The following is a 25,546-nucleotide window of genomic DNA, read 5'->3' as shown; positions in this document are numbered from 1 at the left end:
ACGTCTTCTAGCAAACCATGCCAGACGCTATGCCAACTAAGTCACGGAACGAACCAGCGGACCTCACGAATCCTTCTATGTGCTTGTTGTCAGATCTTTGTATTTGGTTTTTCAACAACTCTTTAACCGTAACGCCATCTATTAGAAATCTATGAAAGTATTTCGTCACTCAGTTAGTCAGGTTACCTTAAAGCTCCTACAATTTTTTTCTGAGTGTTCGATTTTTTAATTAATAATTATAAATTGAAATATTTCAAGAAAATAGAATTTGTGTTCTAGAGATTTTGAATTAATTCTGTATACTAAAACAAATATTCGCACAGGAAACTAAATACTGCTGTCATTCAAAAACTGTGGAATTTAGAAAACACTATTTGAAATTTCGAAAAAATACTGAATGGATAAAAACTATTTTTTCGGATCTAAATCGCGTATACTTGTTTTTTTCAAACAAACCAACGTTTCGGGCCTGTTACAAGTTCCCATGGTCACAGTCAGCCGTGAATGCAACCAATAAATTTATATTCTCGTTTATAAGTGGATAACTAAATATTGTTTATAAATAAAAATAATCCCATTATTGGCAATAAAATCCAGTAAGTACTTTTTAATTTACAAAACGTGTTTGCTCATTTCCACCATTTTCGAGTTATGACAGTATTTGGTTTCACGTACGATATGTATCTACTAAGAAACTTAATTAAACTATGACATGGCTAACGTGGCTGCGAAGCCTAGTAGGACTGTCCTCTTAAGGCCACATTGTTTTTAGTTCATTGGTTCAGGTTCCAGGGCTTACCTTTGCAAGGTATGACTGTCTTTCTTCAACCACAAAATATCTCATCCTATCATCTCCGTCTATTAAATACTTTTATTAGACCAAGCGGATCTTCGTGACTCACGTGTGGAATTCAACATCTTATAATATTTCGTAATTCTGTAATGAATCATCATGTTTTTTATTCCATATTGTGTATACAATTATATACAAAGTACATTAATTAAACATTATATACTACAAATATTAACAGAGGTTTGACGTCGTTTAGTCAAAGTAACTATTGGACTGCTGATTACGTGTCATTTTAGAAGAAAATGTCATAAATCTCCACGTTGATCTTATACGGCAAACGATAATACGAAGTAGGATGGCCTAAATATATTATCTATTAATATGTACTGGATAATTTCTCTTAGAACGAAAAGATTACCCAAACGTTACTTTTGTTTTATTTCATTACAGTTTTTTTTATAATATCGAGGGACGGGACGAATAAGTCGTGCGCCTGATGGTAAGCTACGCGCCTGTCCATAACAGTTGCAGTGCCCCTCAGAGCCTTATAAATCGCAGACATCTTAAAAGAAAGAGGAACTGCCACGGCGCCTGTCACCCTGAGACATAAGTTGACGAGTCATATGTGCCTGTAATTTCACCAGCACTCTTACCCTTCAAAACTGGAACACAGTAATGCTACATCACTGGTTGGCGGCAGAAATAGATAAGGTGGCAATAGTACTTCCCTGAAAGAACTCTTTCACAAGGAGTTCTACTGCTACTAAAAAAACAAGGTCGTTGCATATTTATAATTAGTACAAAAATATTGTCATAAATACATTTAGACAAAAACGAATCATTATGAGTTCTTGTAGTTGCAATACTTGGAATAAAGTTCTTGTTATTTGCTAATAATTTAACCTATATAGTCTGTGGTAAAAACCCGGTGGCAAGAGTTCAAACTTTATTACATATATTTATGGTGATTTTATGGTACATTAAATTAGAGGTGAGCAAAGTCAAGTAAAGATATAATATAATAAAATGAAAATTATGAAACTATGTTAGCGCATAAATGCACCTGCAGTAAAAACATGAAATGCCAATGTTGGTTCATTAAAATATTTTTATATACATTTTAATAATCGTAGTCGGCGTAAACTACGCGGTGTTTATAATCGCTTATTTACTTAATTAGTCACTATATAAGCTGACAGTGGAAGCCAAAACATTTAACCTCTAGTCAAAATTTACTTAATTTATTATTATTTAATTTTTGAGCATTGGCCAAAGAACCATCAACTTATAAAGGTAATAAATTATTAAGAAATTCAATACTTTAACTGTAAATTAATTCATGTAGAAGAAACTGTAAGTGCAAAAGCCCGTCATTTTTTAAATACAGACTCTGTTTTGGATTTTTTTTTTTTTAATTACTTTAATTATGCAACAAAACAGAATATTTAAAGCATTCTCTGGAACTGTCAAAGCACGACAGGACGCTATAAGCGCGAGAGCGACATAAAGCGCGACAAACTGCTATTCTCGCATAGAGAATAGTAAATATCTCGCGTTTTATATCGCTCTCGCGAAAGTTGCGCACGGTCGTGCAGGGCCTAGTGATTATTGTATAAGCAATTATTGTCTAAACAAAATATCGCCCGAACGGTAGGCATATGTGCGCCATGCTATGTGCGCCCCTGTCATATCTAGCATGAAACAATATTTTTACTTATATCCATAAAGAGCACACTTTATCATCTACTTCGAATACTTAACCACACTCGTCTTTTAACTTCTTGAAACATATCATCATTATTAACCCACATCCTCCAGTACAATGCTAATGATGAACGCGTCTTAGAATTACAATTTTGTCGATAATGAATTATTTGCATCATAATAAAGAACATAAAATATAAGTCGACCTACGCATACACTCACGGTCGATATTGTTAACAATAAGAATAAACAACATGATGTTTAAGGTGAAACTGTAACTTATTTTCATATGGGCCTATCAAGTACTATGATAGCAGCAACAATTTTACGTAATTAATTTAACCGTGTTGTGATTCATTCCATTAAGAGTTTGCAAACATAAGACTTGCTTCAAATCCTTAAGTGTCTTTTCCACGGAGAGGATTTAGACTGTATTTTTTTTTTATAAATAATAAGTTCGCATTTGACTTCCATCTCACCTGGTGGAAAATGACGACAATGTCGACGATGGAGCATGCACTCTCGTCTTAAATTATACGTTCAGGGAATAAGTCTGCAGGCAGGGAATTGCACTCCATAAACATTCGCCATATAAATGTGGATGCTTAGGGGTGGAACCTCAGCCTATGTCCAATTCATTAGTAGTAAGAGAGCTCCTTGTGAAAGAGTTCGTCCAGGGAAGTACTGCCACCTTACCTTATTTCGGCTTTTATTTTCGGTATGTTAAATTAGAGGCACATGGGCCTTGTCAACTTAATTCTCAGGGTGACGGGCGCAGTGGCAATGCCCTAAGATCTTTACGATTTAAAGCTAAGTGTGGCACTGCAACTGTTACAGATAGGCGTGTCGCTTACCACAAGGCGCATGACTTGTTCGTCCCGTCACTTGATATTATAAAAAAAATCCCCCAGGTGATTGATAGAAGAAGGCGGAATTAAATCGTGCAATTCCATTGCACACTCTCCGTAATATATTACTTGAATACTAGCCATTGATGACCTTGAATGTTTTTCATATACGAAGGTTTCAACGTGCTGGTATTCTTAATCGTTAAACGGTAATATACATTTTAATATTTCCGCGCAATTATGAATTATTAAAATGGTTACGGTATTATAATAAAAGTATGATAAGGTGACGCTTAAAGTGCGTCATATTAAAAGTGCGAAACAGCTTGCGGTTTTGAGGTTTTTGTTTTCCAGTTTATGAGTCAAGTAAGCTCGTTTGATGGTAATTAATTTTGTGAATGAGATGTGAAGAATGTCGGTGACACCTTTTGCTGGCTACTGTGTTTTCTACTGATTTAGAAAGGAGGTTGTTTGTATTTGATGTGTAAGAATACCAATATAAAAAATACAAATTTGAAGATACATAACTATGATAGAATATGAGAAGATAGAGGTACTCAAATCGCTTTTTTGTCTCGTGTAAGTTTTTTTCAACTTAAATTTTTTTCTTTACATTTTTAAAAAACAATTCTTATTTTTAGCTTTACAAGAATATGACCTGCGTCTCATTTGATGGAAAGTGACGATGAGGTCGACGATGGAATATATATACTTAAATACGAGTAGTGCCTATTCATTCATTCATTCTCACCTTGAAAAGGTCCAAGTTATAACGTTTAGGAAATAACTTTGTAAGCAGGGAATTCCGCTCCATAGTTGTTCGCCATATAAATACGGAAGCATAACGCTTCTTGCGAATCCTTGGAATATCCACAGGATAAGGGTGGAACCCCAGCCTACGTCTAGACCCCAGATTTAAAAAATCTAAAATTATGTGTCCTAATGAAATGAAGAAATTTTTTGCCTTTGTATTTTTCTATTAAAAACTCTGACGTTAACACTTTTCGGTCTATATGTCAAAAAATTTACTTATTGTCCCATAAAGATGGACAATAAAAATTATATTAAACTATAAATTATGAATTTAAAGTTGCAGTTAAACAATTGATGATCAGAGTTAACTCATAAAGTTATTAATAGCTCTAAAATAAAATTAAGGTTGGTCGATTACACAAAGCTACTATGTAACTGCCTACAAATTATATAAACTGTTGTTTCATTTCTATTGTCCCTTAATTTCCATAGAAATAGTAAGAAAGTGTGAGCCTTTAGACAATAAATATTACAATTTAATTGCAACAAAATTTTATTATTAACATTGTAAGGAATCTCGCACATTTACACAATAAATGCTCACAATACGAAATAATTATGTACAAAAACTGACATGTCTTAATTACGCAAAATTCCACATTGCAAATAAGAACGTAAAGTTTTAAATCGATTGTGTACAACATAGTTGAGAGTTACAAAAAAGTGTATTTGCTTATTCGAGTAATACTCGCTATGCATTTATGCATATTTGCTTGCTTAAATTATGCATACTAAAAAGATAAATACAATTGTTTTCATTTTTAGCCGACTTTAAAGAAGGAGTTCTCAATTCGACTGTACGTTTTTAACATTTTTTGTGTGTATGTTATCCGACATTTGTGAAGCGATTTCGATTATTCTTTTTTGGTTGAAAGGGGATACCTTAGTAGTGGTCATATTCAAATTTGAGAAAAATATTCCACCTGTAAGGGTGGCAAATTAGAAGATGAATCCAGTTTATTGAATTTCTCCCACTTTCCATTAACCGATTTTAATAAAACTTCGCAAATAGGTGTAAAATTCTACAAATTTTTGAATTAGTTTTTTTTTCATGAAAAAGTTATAATTATAGATATATACGAAATAACATAGATTTCTCATAGATGGCGCTACGGCTAAAAAGTTGTTGAAAAACCAAATACAAAGATACGACGCAAGCACATAGAAAAATTCGTGAGGTCCGCTGGTTCGTTCCGTGGCTTAGTTAGTATGGCGTCTGGCACGGTATGCTAGAAGACGTCGGTTCGAATCCGGCCGGATCGAAGGATTTTTTTCTGAGTGTTCGATCATTTGACAAAAAAATAGTTAAACATCAATTCAATAAAAATTTAAGTTATATTTATTTTTCTTTTCCATTCTACTCTAAGGCTCAATTTACATTACCACGAACGTGATATATACATCTACGGATGTATCATATATATATGTGTGTGTGTGTGTGTGTGTGTGTGTGTATATACATTATGTCTCTTTAGCTTGTTCAAATTTTAGAACAACTATCACAGATGATCAAATATCAATGTTAATAAGTGGAACTCCAATATTTATCAATGTATTGTGGCGGTCTGCATACCATCTATACGGTCTATTGTAGTCTATTCAGTCTGTGATCTTTTCAATCAGAGCTATTGCCGAGTCAGCATGTGGCCGATCTTTAGCTTTTTGCTATATCAGAATTCGGTATTGGTGTTATTAGGTTGGTTTATTATTATCTAAATAAATGTTCGAAATAGTCAACTGGTATTGTTTTATTATCGCATACAGGGAGTCTCACGGCTATGCCACATGGAGGGAAAGTACTTTAAATACCATACATATCTTTGAACTGAACTGCGTTCAAAGATTTTTTAAGTAATCACCTGGCTGAGCCGGGAATCGAACACGGTAAATGTGAACGAATAAACACCTGTAATTTTATTAACTGATCGAAAGCCTCAATCACAAGGATTATTTTCTTCTAAATAACATAGCATCTGAAATAAAAGGAATACCAAGAAATTTAGCATTTAATTTGAAATTTTTTATTTATTCAGTAAAATGGACAGGCGGTTATTTAAAAATCTTTTAATGCAGTTCGAATTGTTTTTAAATAAAGTCTTCTTTCAGTAAAATATTCTATCCACAGTATTTAAGGTACTTCCTCTGTGTGTGGCATCGCCCTGTGTCGTCCTGTACACAAATTAAGTACCCACATATTATGTATATGGAGTTCGATAACAATATATTTTTCTTATTTTTTACTAGGGCTTTCGGACTCGGAAAAATCTCGAAACTATCAGTAAAAACGAGACTTTCGAGACTATTGTAAAAGTAGGTTTCCACACTTATAGGCAAGGCATTTAAGCAGTCAAAACATGATATTTTAATGAAGTTCGTTATTTAAAAATTGTTTATGAATGTTTTTTCATTCTTATAGTGGGCACGTAAGAAACAAAGAGCGTTATATTTATATTTATATTTCAAATAGGTAGGACCTGATTTTTAACCGACTTCAAAAATCCAAATAAAATCTAAATTCGACTATGTTTTTTTGCAAGTATGTTACGCGACAACTCCGGCTCCATTAATGAACCAATTTAGTTGATACTTTTTTGTTGGAAAGAGGATACCTCAGAAGTGGTCCCATTTAAACTTGAAGAAAATCATTCCATCTCAAAGGGGATGAATGACTTTTGAGGTCGGTTTTTCGGTACTCTGTACTGATTTCATACTAAGCTCCACACTGCAGTTGCCATATCCATGTAAACAGAATAAACAATGACTGTTTTTTAGTAAATTTTTAATAACACTGTTCAATTAAGTGACTTAATTCTCAATAGTCTCGACATTCTCGAGACTAAAAAAAAACTTTTTTTTTCCTTCTGTTATATCTGAAATTCACAATTGAATAAAATTAAGTACTTTAGTTATTGAACCATGTATTCATTTACTTAAAAAATTAATATATGTGTTAATAATTTAAAAGCACCCTTTATCTACACATAAATCACAAATACACCCGCCAACCAAAAAAAGCCACACTGATCAACCACATTTGAATAAAATGATTACTTCGCATTGTTCAACTCGTGCGCATCCCCGTTTATTTCAACACGAAATTTTATGTTTATCATTCTATTTGACATTTTTACGAACAATGACATATATCCCTCTCGCTTCCACTGATATTTATCTTAATAATAGTGAAAGAGATGGAATGTAATTGTTGGCTTGTCCTTTAGCTTTAGAATGCGCGGCATGAGCTGAATCATGTCGTTATAATTATAATGGTGTATGAATATAAATATGTTTATTGATGAGGGATGATACTCCCCTTAAATAAGAGTACAACGTGTTGACTTGTTGTTGCAGCCTATAACATGTTCAATGTTGTCTCTGTAATGTAATAAGTATACAACTATAGTGACATTATACAGGGTGGTAACTTAATTGCGATGCACCTAAAGGTGATTCTTCTTATTACAAACAACTTGGGGAGCCTCTGCAATCGCCAAAACACAACCGTTGCATATAATTATTTCAGTCGCGGGAGTATGATTACTAAAAGAAGTATAGAACCAACAACATTCGATGTACCGAGGGTTTAATACAGAAAGAAGAAATTGAACTGCAAATTCGTAAAACAATTTATCTCTACTTTCATATAATCATAGTATGAATATTCATAAAGGTTTCGTGAAATATTAACAAAATTTATTACCAATTTTTATGTTCATAAAAAGAACTAAAATAAATTCACACAGCACAATATTATATATTACTACAATAAAATATTTGATTTGATTTTGCCATGTTCAAATTCTATGGTCTCAGCTAGAGACTCAATTAGAACTACAGGATTTTTTTTTATTATACCAAGTGACGGGTGGAACAATTTGTGCGCCTGGTGGTAAACGACACGCATGTCCATAACGGTTGCAGTGCCACTCAGAGCTTTAAATCGCACATATAATGAGAGGCATTGCCCTGATAAGTCCCATGTGCCTGTAATTTCAACAGCATCCTTATCTTTCGAAACCGGAATACAGTAATGCTCACATTATACTGCTTGGCGGCAGAAATAGGTAAGGTGACGATGCTTCCCAGGACGAACACTTACTAAGTACAGGATACATTTATTTTATTATTTATTTTCTTGACGTGTTGGATTCCGTATTCATAGTTGCTGACACTTACCACTTAATCAATTAGCGTTTATGCATTTTTTTTTAAATTAGAACTTGTTCACATCTAATATTTTCTCATATCACGATTAACGACAATATTATCCAGTTTTTGAACCAGTAAAAAAAAATAGACACATCATCTTGTTGAGTTATCATCACTGCTTAGTTAAGTACCTACCTTTACACTTCACATAAATTAAACTTATGTCCATTGGATGAAGATATCTTATCTTGTGGGAAATATTATAGAGAAAACACACGTCCAAAGACCGACTAAAGATATCTGACACAGATCTATAATAAAATAGATGTTTCGGAAGGTGTAACTGTAAAGCAATTCCAAACAAAAACCATCAATAATTTTAACAAAATAGATATAAAACAGATTTCTCGCAGATGGCGCTACGGCAAAAAAATCGTTAAAACCAAAAACAAAGATCTGCAACGAGCGTATAGAGAAATCGTAAGATCTACTGGTGAGAGAGCATCAGCCACGTCATGGCGAGGTCGCTGGTTTGAGTTCAGCCGGATTGAAAGAATTTTTCTTTGTACTTATTCGATTTTTCTATTAGAGGTGGGCCGAATATTCTCCTTATGTTCGGTATTCGGTATGTTCGGCACAACAACCGAACATTCGTATTCGGTAAAAATGCCGAACTTTGCGGTAAATTAAATCGTTTAGGTAGCTAAATTTTTCCTACCTAGTACCTAGTTTACCTAGTTCAGTACCTAGATTCTTCTTTACACATCTGTCAAGACAAAGTGAGAAATGGACTAAAAGTGATAGATATAACCTAATTCGTTTATTTATTTTAATGTGATTCAAGTCCTTAATGTACATATATTTTAATCATAAATTAAGTAACAGTATGTATAGTTATTTAACATAAAAAGGATTGCACAGTTGGTGACACGATTTAGAAGTTAGAAATATTCAACGAATTAAGTGAAGGCTAGATTTATTGCTGATGTGGGGGTGGGGTAAGCGAACAGAAGAGTCGCGCGCTCAACATGCACCGACTTCAGGACAAAGCGCGGCAAACCCTACCGAATTATTCAGCCGAATATTCGGTTCGGTAATCTTTTTACCGAATATTCGGCCGACTATTCGTATTCGTTCGACATATCTCGATTCGGCCCATCACTACTTTCTATTAATAATTTTAATAAATTGTAACCCACAATTAACTCATGTTCTTTGGGTCCACATTATCTTCCTTCTAAATATCTTTATTAAACAACGTTAACACAAAAAGAAACTAAAGTACCTAAACAATTTAAGCTAGGTGGTGGGTGAGCGGTAATCAGAGCCGTATCGGCGAGGATGGCGCGGGCGCATCGTCGCCGGGGGCTATTCGGACGAAGCCCTCTATATATCAGACGGCACTCACAGATACTTCGCTGAGAGAGGAACGAATAATATTGTAGAATGGTGTTGGTTGTATATTTTTAGTTGAAAAGTAAAATTTTCAATTCTACAGTTTAGCAACTATAGAATCAGTATAGCACCGACATAGCATAGTCATAAAAGATATAAACTAAATAACAAGAAAGAATAAAACCGAAATTACACTCTAGTAACTGTAATTATTAGAAGAAAGGCAATAACAATAATATTAAGACTTAAAAAGCAACGCCAATCCTCATTGTTAATAATACTCTAGTTAAACTTTTAACAGCTAACGTCGACTCCATATATCATCTTGTCCTGCGCAAGCGCATACCGTTCCTGTGGGAACGCGCGAGACATAAACTGTTTCGTTATTTCTGCTCACTCGCTCATTTGTATATTATAATTTGGAGCCGGCTTAGCCAACTTGAATTTAAATTGTTACCGCATTACCACAGTCTGGATTTTGCAAACGTTTTACATTCTCTACGTTATATCCGTGGAGCATTCTCTAAGTGTCTTGCGGCTTTACTGTTTTACTAATTCTTTTTACAGCTTTTAAAATTGGAGTCTTCTGTCTTTCTTATTTTGCTAGTAACTAAAAAATGCAATAAACACGGAAACGTCATAGTTGAACTTAATTTATAAAGAAATAGGAGTATTAATCGCTCAAAATAAAATGAAACAGCAAAGCTAATACTTTCAAACCCATTTACTGAAGTGACAAACCAAATGCTTAATTTATCAAAGTAAAGAAGTGTGTCACTAAATTAAAAGACCTTTTTTCAAAATCCTCTCTCCCACTCTTTTCTCGTTATTTATTTATCCCACCGAAATCTCCCTCAGGGGAGGGCGTGTACGGTAGCTGTGTACTGATACACATGTATTATACACACACATAATATTATGTGTGCACGGGAGCCGGCTACTGGTTTACGCTCTCGTCCAATCAAAAGCTGTCTCGAATTGACTTTTGTAGATATGTATGAAATTATACAAGATTTTTGATCTATGTTTGTAAAAGAGATTACCTTATCACAGACGGGTTTTAATTAAATTTAATATTCTCAACAATATTTTAAAAAAATGGTTTTTTCTTATTTTAAACTTCTTAACTAACAAAATGCTTATTGCTTAGTGTACATTCTCAGTAACATTTCAAGTAACAAGAGTTTTATTGACTTATTTAGATAAAAGCGGTCCGTGATCATACATAATCGATCAGCCAATGCCTTGGGCTGCTGGACCCTGAATTATGATGTTATCCACTGACCGTTTACTTTTATATTTTATACATAATGCATAACTATAAAATATACATTTTATTGCCACTGAACGATGTTACGATAAGAGATATACTGCACTATGAAAACAATACAATAGCCGAATAATTTAAGTATTACAGCAATTAGCTAATCTAAAGCAATTATTTCCACTTTTCATTGTTCTAAAACCTGAAATGTAAACATATTCCATACAGATGATATGCCCTAGCGCATTGACAAAAACATTAATCTGACTACCGTGCACCAATCAGAACGCGAGGGCGGAGCGCGTAACACGGCGGCGAATTGCTGAAGAGCATTCAAAAAACGAATATTCACTTCTTTTTTTTACCGCCGAGTGCGCGTGAGCCGCGTGGGTGGGACTTTCTATCGCCCGCGGCGATTTTCTCGTGGGATGCAAGCAAAGGTGGATGTACCAAATAGTTTCCATCTACTTAAGTAAGGAGCCACAAAGAATTGTAGTGGGCAGTCATGTATACTGACGCGTCCAATAAAATACCGCTTAAATACGATCGACAAGATTGACATGCTACAGGGGTCACCGCTATAAAGATGACCGGATTTATAAATTATATAAAAATTGACGGAAAGTTTACACACAATGGTTAGCACAATAGTTAACATAGCGCCTCAAAAACTTACAAGTAGTAAGATATAACTGAAGTTGAATTAAACTTCGACGCAAGATACGTAAAAAGCGTCGGACAAAACAGCTATTAAAACACTCAAAAGTTGACCGCAAATAAAGGTCTAAGTAGAGCTAACTTCCTAAGCACACACGTCAAAAAGGCAGGTAGGGCCATCACCTGTGGCGCTTCCCGGCAAATATAAGGTTGACCAAATCTTAGACAAATAATTTCAAACGGTGCGAATTGGACAAAATAAACATTACCAACTCAATGGGGCTGACGTCAAAATTGTTGTGAATGGGATTCATGCTAAGTGCCTATTATAGACCATAGGTGTGAAGGCGTATGCGGTTTTTTTTTTAATGTTACATGTGACGGAAAAGCCACATACGTCAGTGTTTTGTAGAAAGAGCGAAAGCGCCGTTTCGAAAAATTTTAAACGAATATTTTAGTGTTTCACAACATTTTTTGTTTTGAACAGTTAAACATGGTTTATAAAGAGTCAAACATGACTTTTTTTGTTTTAAACAGTCGTGAAAACCTAAGACATGCTACCCTGAAAAATTTTCAGTTTCGCTCTCGCTACAAAACACCAACGATATCTTTTATTCATGACTTAAATTGAGATATATATAGCTAACATTAAGTTACTTTCAAAACTTACACTATTTGAAATGACCAGTAATATTTCTTTTTACGTCCATATCAGATTAGTAGTAGGTAGTAGTCCGAAATGACATTTTCCAGAAATAACGTTTGCTCGAATTTTCATAACCTCGAAAGTAATTTTGAGAGGAAAATGTTTTTTCTTTTAAACCTAACTTAACCTAACCGAACCTAATCGTGTCTTTGCGATAAACATCCAACATATCCTGAAAGAACAACGGTTTCGCTATAATTCTGTTTCCTGTGTAATGAAAATTCGAACATACGTTATTTCGGAAAAAAAATTCGAGTTTGTGATAGGTTACCAAAAATTGGGTTTTGAAGTCTGTTTATTATTCATCGTAACATTTGTCGTGGAATAATGTTATCGAAGTGGTCAAAGAAAACTTAGCACGGTGCGCGTGCGCAAACAAAGCGATAAGCTATCGATACTTTGCCTTGCAACTGTAACCTATTTACAAGTAGTACCTACTGTTTGGAATTTCTTATACAGGCCTTTTATACAGAGCTTATTTATAAAAAAAAAAACCCGACTTTCGTTCGTGGAATTACCTACATCTATCTATTTGCCTAGTTTTATTGTAAATCAGTAGTAGTTTTGTTGTAAATCAATTTCAGAAAGTACCAGTAAATTACAGTAAGTAACCGGATTCATCCCCTAGTTTGCCACCCTTAGAGGTGGAATACTTTTTACAAATTTAAATGGGACCAATACTAAGCTACCCTCTTTCGAACAAGAAAAGAATATCAAAATCCGTTCACAAATCCCGGAAAAGCCGGAGTAATCGCATAACACACATACAAAAAACATTGAAATTGAATTGAGAACCTCCTCTTTTTTGAAGTCAGTTAAAAACTAAAAATGGTTCGCAAGAATCCAATAGAATTGAGGGCCGGCGCCTACTTTACCTATTCGCCTATTCATTACTCCGGCCCTGACTACCTAGAAATCAGAAATCTCCATTTAGTTGTATATAAAGGTGGATTTCCTTGCTAAAATAAACATTCTATTGTTATAAGAAACAATCTTAACGCGTTTCTTGAACCTATAGTTTACAAGTTCAAAGTAACACTTACTGACCTATTGAGGTAAAGATACAACAAAAAACAATTTAAGAATAGGTGTTTGGAAGTAGGGTAGTGTAGAAACGTTTTAATGCCACGGATTTTCGAAAGGGAAGGAAAAATATGTTTATTAGTCAAGTAAGACAAAAAAGTTGATTTAAAGGAAAACAAAATAATTCTTAGTAAGTATTCAAAACAAACCTGCGTAGATAAATAAACACAAACAAAATATTGCTCAAAATAAAAAAAAATCAGCTTTCGAGAAATGGTCACTAAAGTTTTTGAAAATAAGTTTCAATTTGATAATTCGAGATTTTTAGTGACGGTATTGGTTTCAACGAATGATACCATTGACCTACCAATAAATACTCATTTTTGTATATACTGCGAAACTAAAGACAAAAAACAGAGAACATTCGAATCTATGCACAATTATAGAGATTTTAATCTATGTCGCAACCTGGGTGTAATAAGGCCATATTTTCAAAATGAAAACTTTTCAAGGCAGTCGTTATACGAACCAAATGAGTCCATAACTATTTTATGCTTTAAATGAGATATAAAATTTAAAATATACATAATTTCCAGGATACGATGTTATATGGAAAGATTCAAAGAAAATTAAATAAAATAATGATACAAAATGTACATTCCTAATCGCTACCAAGAAATACAAAAGGAATTAACACTCAGATGCAAAGAATATAAACCCATGTTTACCCACCCTTGAAGGGAGAGCCTCGGCTGTATTTAGGCGCTACATTTGTTGATTGTTGATATTTAACACATCCAAGAAAGGAATTCGTTTATCTGGTCTCCAAGATTACCAGATAAGCTTCGAAACTCGACCGGGTTTCAACCTTTGTCTTTTATCTTGGTCAAACAAAAGTTTCCTGTCATATTCTAGTGACAAATTATGTGTTAAAGGGACGTTTGTTATGTACAAATAGGGTATCGGGTATTGACTTTTGTTGGTTTGTCGTCTATAATGCTGGGAGTCCATTTTTGGTATAGGTAAATACATTTGGATAGGAAACACCGGTGAAGAAATAGAAAAGATGCCTCTTATGTCGTCACAAAAAATATTGTTGACACACAGAAACAAGTCAACTTTACACAACTAAAATACTATAAAAAAATGTAAAAGAAAGAATGGTTGGAAAGCAAATCTGGCGGACAAAAAAAGGATTCTATATATTAAACGTCGACCTAACAAAACTAAAGAATTTGTTCCAAAGAAACCGACAAGAGAATGACCAAAACTATTCACCGCGGGCGCCTACAAGAATGAAAAATAGGAACGCGAGGAACGCCTGGAATTTTAATGTTTTCAAACACTTAGTTAACAGAATCACAAATTAATATTCCTATCCCAACTCCCAATAATCAATTGTATGTCCTCGATCAATATTTAAGTATCAAAAGATGTTATTAATGGATACAGCGCTGGTTCGGCCGCGGCGGTGTATTGACAAAAGCGGTTCTGATAATAAATAATCATTGTCTTCGAATATTATTCCACCCTGTGGTTCGTAAACATGGGTTAATGTGTAAATACTCGACGCATATGAGTGATTTTGTTCATATCTTCAAAAATATCAGAAAACATTACGTAAATGCAAAAATTTTACATGTAAATGTTTATTAATGTTACGGTTATTTCGGATTTATAGTTATTAAAGTACCTACTAAGTTGTTTGTAGTATTATATCAATTTGACGATTTCTAGAGTAATTTACTTAAGTAAAGAATCGAATAATTTGAATTTGGGCTTTGCTCTCGATGATACTGTACGAGTACTTTACGCCCTTTTCCTATCGGCGTAACCAAAGACTAACATAGCCTCCCACTTACTACGGTCCTGACACACATCTTTCTCCATATCAACACGCATCAATGCTTTTCTCTCGAACTTTATGTGTAATTTATACACATTTATCACTATAACTTTCATAGATTTCTCATAAATGACACTATCAAACTAATAAACCAAAAACAAAGATCGGCATCCTCGGTTCTGCAAAGAACGGTTCCATCAGTTGGCAGAGCGGTTCGCCCCGATCAGGCAAACAAGTACTGGTTCGAATCTACTAAACTAGTGGAGTATTTTCACAAATATATGAATGTCATGGTAGTACAAACATTCATGGTATTGAATAAAATAAAAGTGCACATTTATCCCTTGGTGAATTTATATTGTACATACACACATCAAAAAAAGTTTGCGATCAGTTTGAAAACTTAACATATTTTTAATATGTGGAAATATTATTAAGAAATATGTAATAAATAGTTTTTTTGTTAAAAGTACAACATTAAATAAATAATTAAAATTAAAAACAAATAATAGTATCACTAAAGAGGTTTTTGAAATATTTTTAGAAATTAAAAAATATTTCAAGTTTTAAAAGTGATCGCAAACTTTTTTTGATGTGTGTATATCTATGTATATCATAGTTACACACTTATGCTTAGAAAATCGTGTTAAAATGTTATGTCTCCTGCGATAAATAAATAAAGTTGAAAGCAAGGCTGCGTGGAAAATTTATATTCATGTATAATTTTGAGAAAATAAATGTAGGGAAAAAATATTGAAAGAAATTTCCTTATATTTCAATTAATAATCATTTTTGGAGAAGAATGGAGAGGCACGTATATATGTACGGTACTTTTATTTTATTTTTTTTTAAAGGAGTTCGGTGACGTTGAAAGAAAGTGGCATGCAGAGAGGCTCCCCGTGGAGTGTCCTCGCCGATCTCAAAAAAAAACCGTCATGGAATTTGAAAATTCGAACGCACCTTTAAAGGCAATTTAGGGATACTTTCACTCTTATAAATGTCTTCTTTATTCAGCATAGTGTGACAGGAAATTAAGTATACAATATATGTCTCTGTAATTACCTAAATTCCTTATTTCTTACTAAATTTAGCAACTGAATAATGTTTTTGCGAAAGTTTGGAAACACATTAACATTTACTACTATAATGGTAATGTTTCCGTTGTAATTGTGTGAGATAAAGCTCTACTGCAACAAATGTTACAGTAGAGCAAAGAGAGCAGAGTAAATGTTATAAAAATGTAGTTATAATCGAGTTGTTAGGTTTGCTCGATTGCTACATATTGAATCTGTGACCAGTGCGTTAGTTTGTTTGAAAAAAAAAAAAAAATATGCAAGATTAAGCGCCTTTTTTTTTAAAAAAAAATTTTTTTATTTCATATGTGTAAAAATAAAAAAATCTAAGAAATCGATATACGAGATTTATATCTGAGAAAAAATAGCATTTTTGTGTGTATGTTACGCGATTACTCTGACATTTGTAAACCGATTCCGATAATTCTTTTTTTGTTGGAAATGAAGTACCTCAGTAATGATCTCGTTCAAATTTGAAGAAAATATCCCATCCTTAAGACTGGCAAATTAAGGGATGAATCCGGTATAATGGGTTCCACCGACTTTCCGGTAACCAAGTTCAAACTTAGCAAATACATATAATTCCACAATCTTTTGAGGTCCTTTTTTCATACAAAAATTTATAATTGTCAATATGTAGTTTATTATATAATATATTTAGTGATCATGGGTATGATTATTCTGTATAAGAATAAAAAGACTATTTCACCATCTGCATTACTATTACTTTTTATTTTGACAATATACAGGTATAATAAAAGCTTAAATACTAAAAGAAAGTAAAACTAGGATTTTTAAATTATATGAATAAAATTGGGTCCCTGCGGCAAGGTGGCCAAGATGCTGGCAGGCAGCGGCATTTCCCTCTTTGTAAGGCTATGCTAATGCGTTGGGCAAAGTAGCTGCCGGCTCTTGGGTTTCCCAGCCAGTCTATTAATTTTTTGGATAAAATTTTATACAGATGAAGGTCACTGGGAACCCACGGGCCAAGGGTTTCGACTCCAAAGACTGTAAATGCGTAGTCGGAGCCGAGACTCTGGTACTTATTACTTTTAATTCTTTCCGCCAGCTGTCTTATTAGTGTGCTGGAGATGGGACGGGGCAAGTTTGTCGGCACATGTGGCGTCCCACACCAGTGCCCGGCCCATACTCCAAGGGATGAGAGTCATTCCGCATGGGCGTTTGCCGTCTGTCTGCGACATGCCGCTTGGCTCGAGTATAGCGGGCACGTTAACCGTGGCTAAGACATTTTCTACATTTCATGTAGATGGGCTTTTCCTAGAGTAGACTTGCAGATACCATGTAACTAACAAACAACGTACAAATTGATACCTTTTTCCCTTAAATAGCCACACACGCATATATATACAAACTCGCCTTAAAGTCCGTCTTTGTAGCTGGACTTAGTAAACCAGAAATAAGGTAAGTAGAAAAAACTTCATAGCTATTGGTTTTAAATCGTCAAACCCCAAATTGGAAGATTGCGCAGGCGGCGCGTGTTATTGCCACTGCGTTACGCATAGTCCAGGAGCCCGTATTTTAAAAACTGTACGCTTACAAATATCGTCAAAATGTTCGTTTTCAAAAGTTTCCAGGCCAATAAAAAGTTTCCTTACTATTCTTATTAAGTTAAAAATTTGAAATATTAAATAATAATAATTAAGTAATTAAGGTCTAAACCTTTTTTTAAAAAGACAATTACCATTGCAGAACAGTTTATGTTAAATCTTTTTGGTGCTTTTATCTAGCGTTTTCATCATAATATGGTGCTTAGAAAGCTCTTTTTAAAAAGCAACCAAACCTATTCAACTAAATAGTCCTACAGATCAATATCGCCTCTTGGACTATTGAACAGAATGTCAGCAATTACGTGATGTAAATTAAGCGCCTCAGGCGTTCAAATTAAGGAATTAGCTCGCTACACACATAAACTTAACTTTAATGGTTTACATTGCCAATCAGATATTTTAACCCGACGGCAAAAGAGAAGTATTATATATTCGATTCATGTGTGATAATGCTTAATGACTAGACAAATTTCGATACAATTCGATTGAATTGAGGGCTTGTGGAATAAGAAAGGAAACCTTAAATAGAAAACATTAAAGTCCGTTGTGGCTAATAAAAAATAAGTAACTTAGTCTTTAGATATGGGCGATTTTTTTTACGCATATTATGTCAGGTACTACTAAAACCTACTCGTAAATGTTTTAAAAACGTATGCCTAGCCCTATCGAGATATTGTTATTCTCTATACAGGTATAGTAGTATGTCGCGCTCTATATCGGTCTCCTTAAAATGGAGCGGAGAAGGACTCTGTTTAATTAAGTAATATTTCGTCGGGGATAGCTCAAACCCGCGTATGTAGCATTGGTAAAAGGCGCGCATCTGCACTAAACCAAATTTTACAGGAGAGGGATTTAAAGTTATTACTTTGTGATTTCATTGGCTACGACTTTCACTATTGTACAGTAAGTATTACTTTACGTATGTTGTCTACGGACTAATAATAATAGATTCCCGTAAATCACGCTAATTTGGTTGCCACGACATTTACGCGGATTTTATTCAGCCACAAAATTACCGAAGTGGAATCCAATGCTAGTTACGTGTAATTGCACTATCCCCGACGATTTCGTCATTTTAACATATCCGCGCCTTTTAATCATAATAAGGAATAACTACCAACGGAACAAATTCTGAACAACGATAATAGTGATTGCTGATTTTTTCGTGCCAAGTTTAATTCCTAGATATTCAAGTATATCATGGTGATTATATGCTGAAGTACTGACTACCTCGGTGGCGTAAAGATACACATTGTAGGGGCTGGATGCGGAGGTTTTGCTTTCCGGTAGGACCAATTTGGAAATCAACTTTTCTAAATTGGTTCTGGTCTTCTTTTATAATATCAAGTGAAGGGACGAACTAATCGTGGGCCTGATGGTAAGCTGTGTAGCATATAACCTGTTACTAACAGTTACAGTGCCAGTCAAGAGCTTTAAATCGCAAAGATCTGAGGGGCACTGCCTCTGCGCCCGTCACCCAGAGACATAAGTAGACAAGTTCCATGTACCTGTAATTTCACCAGCACTCTTACCCTTCAAAACAGGAACACAGCAATGCTGGCATTACCGCTTGGTGGCAGAAATAGGTAAGGTACATCCCTGAATGAACTCTTTCACAAAGAGCTCTACTTCTACTAACTGGTCTGTCTCTGGTCTGGGTGTTCTGGGAACACTGGTACTCATAGTACAGGGTATTCCCTAGTTTGAGACCTAGGAATTGGTGAGATTGTCTAGCACGTATTATTATATTATTTATTCAATATTCAAGTACACGTAATATTAAATAATGTAAGTTTCACACTTCTGTAATCTGTAGGTTTATACAACATTTATTCCGAAAGTCCAAATTGACCGTTTTAGTTAATTAACAAGTACGGGTTAACATAATTATAGGTTTATAAAGGGCAAGTTGTTACGACCAGTTGTTTTTATGGCGCTAAATACTTTTAGTTTCTACGGTTTTTGACACATATAGGGTGACAAACATATTATTTGTAATGAGGATTTTAGTAGGATATTAAGTTTTTTTTTTATTTTGGGCTTAGTTGAATGTATTTTTTTATCGGTTTTTGTTTGTTTCAGTGAATTGTTAATTATTAATTTTAATATCTATAAGGTAAAATGTATATATTTTTTACAAAACAAAAAATAGTTCGTAAATTAAAAGTTGAAACTGGTCAACTGAACAGTTGAACTCAGTTTTATTTAGCAAATTTTTTAAGTAAAATATTTTTTACACATAGAAAAAATCTGCAGGTAAAAAATTATAACAGGCCAGAACAACAGATAGTAAAGAAACAATGTGCTACCATCTTACACTAACTATGTTACTCTTTAAAGGCACCTCTAAGATGGTACACTAACGTAAATCAAGAAATAATTCAAACACAACGGTAAGCTATACGTTATAACGCATTGTCCTTTACTTGACTCCAGCTTATATTTATAAGTCACTTTTTATTCGTACTTAAACAAAGCCTTAATTACTAAGTGCCTGAACACTACTTGTTATTCATTTTTGTAACGATTATAGCGATATTAAAGTAATTTTAATCGTAAGGCGTCGAATGGTTAAGTTTGCATTTCCGCGTTCATAAATTTATTTTGAAAGGGCAGTATTGTGTTTTATATATATTTAACTGTTTTCCTTATGTTGTTAAATAATTAAGATTTATATTTAAGATAGAGAGAGGTTTTAAAGCATATTACGTATGGAAAAAATGTAACGTTTAGTGGTTAAGGTCTGCAAAGAAACAAATCTCCGACTGATGATGTTTTATGGCATGATATTAGATATTTTAACAGTTATAGATACCTTGAAAACGTTATTAACCCGTGGGAAGCGAAAGTGTCAAAAATTGCACATAATGATGCACGCGGCGGTCTTTGAATGTGGACAAAAGGCGTTAATACTCTCGAAAATATCTCAAATTCGAAGTTTTTGCTTCAACCGTTCTTCTTTTATTGTTCAATAAACCATAAATCGTAACAAAATGGTCACAGAATCGGACTGTGAATGGTTTAACTTCGAGTGCATGTGTTTTGTCACAAAAGAAATTTAGATTAAATTCAGTTTTGTTTGATTCAAGTTTGATTTTCGAAGGTTCTGCAGAATATGATTGGAACTTAAAAGAATATTTTCACAACTCTAGATTTTAATTTATAAAAGTACGTACGTGTCAATTGAATACTTAATCATTAACCTTTAATATACATAAATCAGCACTGTATGATATATAAGAATATTATTATTTAGCTTTATTCTATAAGTTTTCGGTTTTAAATTACGGCTTTTGAAACTCACAAATCGACAAGTTTGACTTAAAGTGATAAATCGAGGTAGTAGCAATATTGTTTCTTATGATTTATTGGTAAAAATCTGTAAACCGCCAATGGATCCCCAAAAAAAATGTTCATAACGTGGACAATATTTCTCGATGTCCTTTTGAAGCATAGCGCCGAGAGGCGCTAAGGTCAATTTACATGATAATAGACCTCGATTATTCAAATAATTCTCTTTATGGACCAAAGGATGGGAACTTTTTTAATCGGTTTTCGGAATCCTTCATAAATTATATTCGTCTATGTCTAGTTGTACAAAAATAAAACTATGAATAAAAAAATATATAGGACAAAATATCGTAGAAAAAATCACTTTTCATTAGAACTTGAATAATAATTGCTCTAATAAGAAACAGTATTAAATGGCAATAATGGAAACCAACTCTACACACAAAACAAAACATAAATTTACACAAAATAAAAACATAATACTGTTTGCAAATACGTGTCAATCATGGCAAAACATTTGAAATTGTTTTGTACTCAAAGATAATATGAAATAAGTATCTAAATCAAGACACCGTAGTGTATTCAACAAATATTCACACATATTTGGAAACAAAACACAAATAGATCCAATCGTTTCTCTCTTAATCGAACAGCCGGGTTTTATTTATGAATCTCGATGTGAGATAAAGGCTCTGCTTCGAATAACTCAAGCACACATCCAGCTATGTTGCAAACCGAAATTAAGAGAGCTCGATTTCATTATGAAAAATAATAAGAGACGTCATAGTACTCACAGTAAGTGCTCTGGCGCTACCAGCTGCGATTATTGCTGATTAATGTTTATTTTTACGTATAAATTACTCGGCAGCGCGGCGGAGACTGTTCGTGTGGAGTAAAAAACAGTAATTTATTAGTGGCGACTTCTCGTGTTGGCACGGGCTTAACGAGTGTGTGGCGTGCGCTGCGGTGGACAGAAAAAACTGGCTCGCTTGGTACGTAGCTCGAGCAGCAGTGGCCTGAGGAAGAATAACCCCAGGAGTCGATGGGAGCTGCCACCGCTTCCGAAAGCGCCCCGCGCCCCGCGCCGCCTCCCGCCCGCCCGATACAGATCACGCATTCTACGAATACCTTTAGCTACGGCATCGGCGATCGCCTGTCGTCCCTTTCACTCCAGTGCTGCCGCTGTTGTGCTGGATGCTCATTGTTGCGCGGGACGAAGGGGCCTAATGGACGTTTCACGACGCTTCCTAAGTTCACCAAGTAAAGGTCACACGGGCTAAGCGAGTCGGACGACGCAGCGTGAGCGTGGAACACAGCCGCGTCGAAGTAGCTGCGCGTGCGCAACACCGGCAGCGCCCACATGACCAACCGTTTAGCTGCGCGCGCTACTCGCCGACCACTGCCCGTCTCGCTCACTCTCACGACCCGCGGTATGCATTGCGCTCGCACACGGAGACGTGGAAAAATGTGTCTAGTTCTGTGGAGGCGACGCGGAGTGCAGTAGCAGTTGATTTTTTTTTCGTTTCAATAAATTTGTGGTTGTTCGTCTCGCTTAGGCGCGCGCCTGGGGCGTCGTCGAGCGAGACGAGAGATTGCCACCGGGTTACGCCTTCCGCGCGTTCTCGTTATTGTGTAGGTTGGCTCGTATTAGAGCCTCCGTGTACTGCATGTATAAAATATTATATTGCCGTAAATACGGCCTGTTTGCGGTGAAGCCGGTTATTTATGTACGCCCGCGGCTACCGGGCTACGCGCCGCCTCCAATGTTTTGTTTTCACTTTAAGTACACACCCACACATCATTCACTGCATTATGTATACTGATTATTGCATCGTCTTATTATGAGTCAAAGCTTTTTAAAATAATTTTTATAAATATATTGACGCTTTTCACAGGAATATAATTTACGCAGATATCTGCAATAAACATTCCTAAAACAAATTATTTTTCAGATACTTTTAATATCTAAAAATGTTTATTGTCATTCAGTACTTTAAAGAAAATCATTTCAAAAATAAGTAAGCACAGTTGACTGAAATATTATAATAGCGTTCCACGGCAAATCAGCGATCAAAAGATTTCAAATTGTAAACGTAACGGGCCCTAGCTTGACACGCGACCGTTAAATACTCTTTTTCTTCAGAGAACAAACGCTACAATGACACAATGCTCAAAAGGCTGACAAAACTTGCATTCCATACAACATCGTCACGCTCGTAAACCCCCAATCAGCGACACAACCGAAAACATCAAAACATATTAGACGATTTATTGTCTACGAAATTGGACCTCATTGTACTAAACTACGGGGAGCGCATAGAGTCATTGTCCTACATTATAGACTGAAAAGTGTCACAAAACAATATCTCCAAAACCAAATGTTTGCTCACAATATCGAGAAACAAACGGCAACTTTTATGGCTACACAAAAAATATTACACTCGATAGTGTCCTCTTTTGTGGCCGAATGAATGGACTCCGACCACACCGGGTTGACATGCGTTGCTAATTTTCTAATTTTGAAACCTGTCGAACGAACGATTGGAAATTTGAATGTGGAATTGCATTGCATGGATATTTGCAGTCCTCCTTTTCTGTACCGCAAAATATTATTCATCGATATTAGTTAGGTACATTGTTTGAAAAAAATTCTAAATATGGGAGCTTTACATTCTCTTGTAAGTATCAGTATACAACTTGTCAAAACTTTCCATTGAAAATGAACCTAATCCATTTTACATAGTTTTGAAATTGGCGATACTATAAAATTTTGTAAGCATACTTTTGAATGTAGAATATAGTAGAATAGAATCATTTATTTCATCATATCACAATTCGAAATATAATGTCAAGGGATAACATGATCGTCATTAAGCTAAATAATAATTTTAATGTTAATATAAAATAAAATAATTAAAAGAGAAATACGAACTACAAAAATACAAATAAAAATTTAAATATTTTCAAAATACAAATGTCCAAAATTAAAAATAATAATTACAATTTCTTTAAAAGAAATTCCTCTACACTGTAGGCAAGGCACTGCCTACAATACAATACATGCATACAAAAGACATCAACGAAACCAACACAGAGACAAAAATTTTTCATTAACATTAAAATGTGTATAGTGCATAATATAATAATAACCGTTACCCGCGATGCTTTAAGTATAATTGAGGCGAACTGTATAATTTTCTGACACGTTAGGGGTTATTTTCTGCCTACAACAGTGATTTTACTCGGTTAAACGCGGTCCCGCGAAAGGAATATAAATGGTCCAACGAAGATTGAAAACAATTGATTGCATTCGAAACAAGCTGTCGATCGATTTAGAAGCAGTAACTCTGTATTGGAAAACTTTGAACATGTTTACAGCGCTACCGGCACCATAAAAGCGAATTGTATCTCGGACCCGATCGTCTGTACCCCATATAAAGCAAGCTAGCCGTATACCTTCTAAAAATAATGTTTTGGCTCATCATTAGCTCGACAATACGGCTCGATCGATCGTGCTTTGTCTTTTTCGTCGGTGACGCAATTCATACCCAAACGGAACAATAAAATTCTCAACTCAAACAAATCATTTTCAACTCTAATGAATTCATAATACAGTTGAAGTTCAAATGTAAGTCGGTGCGGTTGATCTCAGAAAGAATTGTTCGTTGACAACAGAGACATCGATGTTCTTTTTTGAATATCGATTGTAAAAAGCATTCTCATGATGCTGTGAGAACTTTCAAGAGTACAGTCGAGGCTTAGATTCTTAAGTCTATTCATACATAATCTTTTGTTACAAGTAACTTTAAAAATTAAAACTAAAGTCGTGTCTTTTGAGAGGCACTGTACTTACAGTAAGTACGGTCATGCAGATCGATGGAAGCAAGATGTTATCGGATTTCTTAGTAAGTACGACGTGACAGGTTAAATAGAGTCAATGCTTTATTGAAGTTAATCGGCTATTTTGCAGCCACATCAAGCCTTAATTATTAGTTGAAAGGAATCGTTGAATATTATGTAAATAATATTGGAAGTCGATTAAATTGGAAATCGCTGTCAACACTCCGATTATCGTAAAATTAAAAATATAATAAAAAATAAGGAATAAAATCTAAATAACAGAAAAAAATAAAATAGTATCTAAATAAACTCAATAGAAAGCAAAATCTAAATAAATCTAATCTATCTCATTCTCTTTAATTTTTTAATTTTTAATTTTTATATGGGAATAAATTTAAGATTCAATTCAGTTAACATGTTAGGTAATCGTCCGAAAGTTTTCAAAAAAGATCATTTCCAGAAACTCTGATGTTTTTCTGAAAAATATTGGAATTTTAAATACTACGAAAAAAAAAAATTTTTTAATACATTTTTTCAAGAGAATTGAATTTATGTATGACCCAACATTAAATAAAC

The 25,546-nt window shown here is 34.4% G+C and overlaps 1 protein-coding gene across 1 annotated transcript in view; it reads right to left on the bottom strand.

Moving 5' to 3' along the window:
* Positions 1-22,164, bottom strand: part of LOC113231406 (protein drumstick) — a 30,626-nt gene extending 8,462 nt beyond the window's left edge. The window contains exon 1 of the mRNA XM_026465713.1: positions 21,925-22,164. The gene's annotated coding sequence lies outside the window, so the exon portion shown is untranslated. The remainder of the gene's footprint in view (positions 1-21,924) is intronic.
* Positions 22,165-25,546: the final 3,382 nt, after the last annotated feature.

Source organism: Hyposmocoma kahamanoa, unplaced genomic scaffold (assembly GCF_003589595.1).
Source record: "Hyposmocoma kahamanoa isolate Upper Pololo Valley unplaced genomic scaffold, ASM358959v1 65, whole genome shotgun sequence".
Taxonomy (NCBI): Eukaryota; Metazoa; Arthropoda; class Insecta; order Lepidoptera; family Cosmopterigidae; genus Hyposmocoma; species Hyposmocoma kahamanoa.
Note: the sequence above shows the minus strand (reverse complement) of the source record. Positions and strands in the feature narration are given on the sequence as shown.